We start from the raw sequence: 6,502 nt of genomic DNA, 5'->3' as shown, positions 1-6,502 counted from the left end.
ACTAGAGCCAATTTCTTCTGGGCTGTCTTTGAAGTCGAATAGTCTCTGTACAGTTAAATTTAATACCCAAGTCTCTTAAGTTTCAAACTTTTCTTGGTATGAAAACATTGATTGGTTTTTAATTCTGCTCCTCACATGAACCCTTAAAATCTTAGCTCAGAGCACTCGTTACAGGGAGAAGTACCTGAAAATGAAATTTCCTTCCTACAACCAAATGGGTGTCTTGTTTTCAACATCTACTCAGCATATTGTCTTCACTATAACTCTGGGATATTCCCTACAGTCTGTTTTTATTCCATAAAGCCAAATTAACCCAATGAAGTTACTTTTGTCCTGTTCTGTTTTATTATATACTGTATATGTTCTTCAAATAAGAGTTTTGTTCAAAAGATGTTTTTTGGGTGTCTGCTACGTGCCAGATTTATAACTCTTGGTCTTGGAAAGCTTGATCTCTGTCCTTAAACTGTTCCCTGCCTACTGTGGGTCAGAAATAAGCAAAATGCAATCTATGTAATAAGACATGATGGATGCTTTGAAAGTTATACATATAAAGTACTTTGGAAGCAAAAATGGTAGAACAAGTAACTCATATGGGTGTAAACAGCTTAAAGTATATTTCTTTTTATGTTGTATATGAATGTTTCTCATGTATGCATGCCTATCATGTGCATGCAGTAGCAAAGAAAGCCAGAAGAGAGCACTGGATTCCCTGAAACTGGAGTTACAGATGGTTGTGAACCTCTATGTTGGTGCTGGGAATTGAACCCAGGTCCTTTGCAAGAGCAGCTAGTGCTCTTAACTGCTGCTGAATCACCTCTCCATCCTCAGTTCGCATGTGGAGAATTCTCTCTATCTCTCTTTTTTAATGTGTATGAGTATTCTGCCTGTATGTATGTATGTGCATCACATGTATGCCTGGTGTCCAAGGAGGCCACAAGAGGGTGTTGGATCTCCTATAACTGGAATTGATAGTTGTGAGGCAACATGTGGGTGCTGGAAAACAAGTCTATGTCTTCCACAAGAGCAATAAATGTTCCTAACCACTGAGCTATTTCTCTAGCCCCCGTTCTATACTTCTTTTCCCCTTCAGTGTGGGCAAAAAGATAGCAATGAACCACACTAAGTGAGATAACCCATTCTGGAGTGTAGACTTACTCATTCTGCCAAACTGCCCAAGTTGGTAAAGGTAATAATCCCCCCAAAATAGCTTCTGGTATCATTTTATACTTATAATTAAAGTAGGATGGTCATAGTATTGTATGGCCTGAAAGTAGAACACTAGTTAAAATGAGACTAGTTTAAAACTCTTCTAAGTCATATGATATTTTAAAAACTTATTTAACCACTACAAAACTTTGGTACCTCCAGATGGTTGTATGTTGCAAGACTTACAGCTTTCTTCCCTGTTACCACTACTGCCACTACCACTACTGCCAGCTGATATTCATTCTCGAGCTGTGGCCAATACTTTCGAATAATTCAGAAAAGACTTGCAAGGGCCCTACGAGGTCTGTATCTCCCATGCTCTTGTTTTAGGGAAGTGAACGTAACCATGGACACAGTCCATCCTGTGAAGCCAGACAGACTTCAGGGTTTCACCTAGGAGCTTCATACAGAATTAGGTCAAGGGTGATACCATTTTCTGCCTTCCTATGTTATTGTTATAATTGTGATTATTGAAGGAAATCTAGCTTTATTTTTTTAAACCCTTAAGAAACTTGGGGAAGCGTAGTCAGTAAAAAAGGAGAGTAAATATCTCAGCTCATTTGCACTGCTGTAACAGAGTAGCAGACTGGCAGCTGGGAAGATGTGTTAGTAAATTATTTTGTGGCAAGCATGAGAACTCAAGGTCAGATGTCCAGCCCCTACAGAAAAACATGGCAGGTCTGTAATTCCATCTCAAGGGGGCAGATACTTGGAGCTCCTCTGTTAGAAAGTCTCACCAAATTAGTGAGCTCATGGAGTTCCAGGTTCAGTCAGAGACCCTGTCTCGCAAAATAGCAATGCAGAGAGTGCCTGAGGAAGAAGCTAGCGTTGACATATGGCTTTCACACGCGTGTGTGTGCCGCCATGCATGTGCACACGCGCACACACACAGACATACGCACACGCACGCGCGCGCGCACACACACACGAGAGAGAAAGAGAGAGAGACAGAGACAGAGACAGAGAGACAGAGACAGAGAGACAGAGAGAGGATAGATTAAATAACATAATACTGGGTAACTTATGAAGAGTGGAAATCTGCTCCATAGTTCTGGGGACTTGAAGTTAATAACAAGACACTAGTAGGATTTTTTGCCTTGTGTGGACTCCTTTCTGCTTCCATGATGGCTTCTTGCTATTTTGTCCTTTGGAGGGGAGAACTGTTGTGTCTTCACATGGCATGCAACAGAAGAGAAGGCAACCAAGCAGCCTGAAGCCACCCATACATGTGAGTCCTGGTGGCCTAATCACCCTTAAAGTGTCCACTTGTTAACACTATTACATTGGCCATTAATTTTCAACACCCGAAACTGAGAGGTGACACATTTAAAAGATAGAATTAAAATTTCTAAGTTCAGAGGTTTTCCTGTTTTTTAAAGACTGATGGAGACATCTATGATGTTCTCTGGCTCTTCACAGGAAGACATTAAAACTCATGTTCATCCCAGATAGGGAACCAATGAAGCCTGAAGAAATGATTGTATCAAAGAGAGCTCGGTGAACCAATGAGTTTATTGGGGTTGCTTATAGACTCATGAGTGAGGAGATATTTACAGGAGCATTGGTGATTCAGCTCCACTGTCAGGAAGCCCACACAAGCATGGTGCCATTTCATGAAAGCTACATGGCTGGAAGTCCTCACCCAACTTGTAAGCTCCTCTACCAGTCTCCTCTCCTAAGAAATCACTTCTGCAGTCTTGGAAAGGAGTCTTGTATGTTTCAAGTGCTTCCAGAGTCATGTAAATCTCATGAGATTCCTGAGTTCTGTGAACCTCTCTCCTGCCAGTCTCTTGACCTCCATACCTCCAGAGAAAAACCAGTATTTTAATCAGGTTGTAGGAATGGGCTAGGGTTCACAATTTTCTAGTTGGTCATGAGTATATTTAGAAATGTTTTGCTCTTGTTTGAAGAGAAGGCATTCTTGTGATATTGATCAACAAACAGTGACAACATGATGCCAGTCTGTACCTGGCTAATTTCATTCCTTGGATAATAAGGGAAGAGCATATTTCATTTTGTGTCAAAAGAAGGGAGGGGAAAAGAAAGTCCATCTTGGGCCTGGAGGCATGGCTCAGCAGGAAAAAGCATGTATTGCTTTTGCAGAGGACCTGAGTTTGGTTCTTAGTACTGATGTTGGAGTATTCACAACCTCCTGTGATGTTAGACCCAGGGAATCCAATGCTCCTGGCAACCACAGATGTTTACACTCATGTGCATATACCCATACACAGACATACAGACACGTAATACAAAACTAAAAATATCTTTTAAAAATGAAAAAGTTCACTTTTAATAGGTGACGTGCCATGGGGACATAACTATCCATTTCTATTCATTTCCTGTCCCCATCATAGTCCTTGTCTGCTTTATTATCCTTTTCCTACATAACTGAGTCTTCTTAGAGAGATATTTCTCTCTCCTTCCTCTTCCCTTGTTTTTCCCAATCATGATGGTCCTATAGTGAGACACAGGATAATGGTGGGAGCACATGAAGATGTAAAACTACTTACCTCATGGCAAGTAGGAAACAAAAAGAGAGAGGAAGGACTGTACTCTTAATATTCCTTTCATGGACACACTCCCAACAATGTAGTATCTGTCCTGTAGGCATCCACTGGTAAGAAAAAAGAGTTTCACAATCTACCAATAGCAACACAGACTGGCAACCATGCCTTTAACACATGAGCCTTTGGGAAGACTTCATAACCAAAATATAGGCAGTTTAGCTGGGCAGTGGTGGCCCATGCTTTTAATCCCAGTACTTGGGAGGCAGAGGCAGATGGATCTCTGAGTTCAAGGCCAGCCTGGTCTACAGAGAGAATTCCAGGAAAGCCATGGCTACACAGAGGGACCCTGTCTCAAAAAAAAAAAAACCCAACATATATGTAAACATTTCTCACAATGATTCTATAAGGGTAGACAGTCTTATTTTTATTTTTTTGCTTAGAGAATCTGCAACTCTGAAATAGTCATGAATCAGCCCAGGATCTTCTACCTAATTAGTAGTAGAAAACACACCACAACTGAGGTGTCTTTGACTCAAAGTTGGCATTCTTTCTACCACATTAAATTGCTCCTGAAAAGACTTGGGATCTTAATTTCATCTGGAAGGGTAGGAACATAAGAGGGACTTAGAATGAAGTACGATTGGTTTGGGTATGAATTACAGAACTCTAACCCCTTCGTGCCTGTGCAAAATAGCCCGTATTCCTGGGTTTGGAGAACAGACTCACCAAGAGCAAACCAGGTGCCCGTGGGACATTGTTTCATTGTGGCTGGATTACAGTAACACACTGAATCCCACTTCGTTACGTCAGTCATATACAATATTCAAATGCACCTAATATCATCTCACTGCCTCTCCTGCTTCTGCCTAGACATGAAAGAGTCGTTAATGTGATCTTGCTTTTTGATGTAAATATCATCGTTCTCCTCAATTTGAGAAAGTATCTCTACTTGTCAAATATATTCTCACTAAAAGGAGTTGTAGTATTTCATATGTGAATATGCTATAGAAGAAGGATGGGTTTTTTTGTTTTTGTTTGTTTTGTTTTATGGTTTTTTGAAACAGGGTTTTCTTTGTGTAGCCTTGGCTGTCCTGGAACTAGCTCTGTAGACCAGGCTGGCTTTGAACTCAGAGATCTGCCTGCTTCTGCTTCCCGAGTGCTGGGATTAAAGGTCTGTACCAACACTGCCCTGCTGGAAGGGTGTTTTATGTGTGTTTAGGTCTTTTTAGAGGTAGGATAAGGGTGCTGTCATGACTAAATATTGTTAAACATGCTTTTCCATGTTTAGAGTTTGGGAAAAGTTTGCAAATATATCTGATGTATCTAGAGGAGATTTTAGGCTTGAAAGTAGAGGCAGGGAAACTATTCACCTCAAGCTATCTATTGTGTATTTTATGGAACATAATTAAATTTTCTAAATTACTGCATAAGGAAAGGGATCTACAGATTTTGTTGACATAATGTCTTCTTAAAGTCTCCACCCTGTGTCTTAAACTTTAGCAATGCAGTACAGATGTCAAGGGGTCTTTAAGCAAAGAAGGAGTAGAAATCAATGCTAGAATTATTATTTTGTACAGGCTATCGACAGCTATAATAAAGTTAGAGCAACGGGGCCCAGCAATGTAAAGTCAGTTAATGGACTTTATTTAGACGACATCAGATAAGGACATTAGTAATAACTGTTATCGTGATGGCTAACCTTAAATTCAAGAAAACATTTTTCCAAACACAAGTTGTTGTGAATTCCTGCCCCTTTTATCTTACAGTCAGCAGAAGATTGCAACCTCCCATTATGAAATGGCATCATAAAATGCAGAGCACAGCCACCCCAACGGAAACCACCTTTCTCCTCTGCTGATGCACACGGGCTAGCAGTAAATGCTTTTTGAGCTCCTGGCGTGCGGATAAATTCCCACAGACGTCTCCAATTGGACTGAGAGATTGAGAGACACAAGGGAGAGAATAGCTGAGGCCAGGAGAATTTAACATGGCAATTAGCAACCCTTTGGCTTCCCTAGACCCCACAGCCTAAGACTGGGGTGCAAGAAACCGAAAATCTCTCCAGCAGCGTCCATGATAAATTGGTTGGGTCCCTGGGGTTATTGGACACAGTTATTATCCAATAGCAGCCCTGGATGGTGTGAAAGTCTATGTAGTGAGGTCAGAAAATGAAACAGGGCTTTAAATTCCCAAGGAGAGCTCCTTTGCTTACGTCTCAATTGGTATGCCCTTTCCCCCTATTTCGGGAAGGCTCCAGATCACATCACAGCATCTGTATTACCTTCTCTATCTGAACAAATAACTTCTCAAACATCACTTACATGAAGCAATTGTAACCATTACCACCGGTGCCTCTGTCCTTGAAAAGTTAGAAAAGTAAGAGATAAAATTGAAAATAAAATTATTATTTAAAGACTTTTAGGACTCTCTCTCTCTCTCTCTCTCTCTCTCTCTCTCTCTCTCTCTCTCTCTCTCTCTCTGCAAAGCAGGGAATTTGTGGAGAAAAGAGGAATCTTAATTTTCTTTGCATATTAGCACTGAAAGCTGCTTTTAGGCATTATTTTAAACATCACATATAATTCATAACAACATCACATTGCATTGAAATTAACTTTTTACATTTATGCATTTCTTGGGGTCTTAGGAGTCTAGGGAAAATAGTATTGCCTATTTACAACTTTGCTGGAAAGATTAAATGAATTAATACATAGAAAATGCTAGGAGGCTTGGCATTTAGGAAATTCTCAATTGTTAGTAGCAAGGTTGATAATGATACTGAAAAAGACGGT

The 6,502-nt window shown here is 40.4% G+C and overlaps 1 non-coding gene across 1 annotated transcript; it reads right to left on the bottom strand.

The window, feature by feature from the left end:
• Positions 1 to 1,088: 1,088 nt before the first annotated feature.
• On the bottom strand, positions 1,089 to 1,217 carry LOC128106810 (small nucleolar RNA SNORA4). Its single transcript, XR_008216857.1, has one exon. It is a non-coding gene; the product is annotated as a small nucleolar RNA SNORA4 (small nucleolar RNA).
• Positions 1,218 to 6,502: the final 5,285 nt, after the last annotated feature.

Source organism: Peromyscus californicus, unplaced genomic scaffold, assembly GCF_007827085.1.
Source record: "Peromyscus californicus insignis strain IS unplaced genomic scaffold, ASM782708v3 Scaffold_9__1_contigs__length_137607984, whole genome shotgun sequence".
Lineage (NCBI taxonomy): Eukaryota > Metazoa > Chordata > Mammalia > Rodentia > Cricetidae > Peromyscus > Peromyscus californicus.
This window is presented reverse-complemented; position numbering and strand designations above follow the sequence as displayed.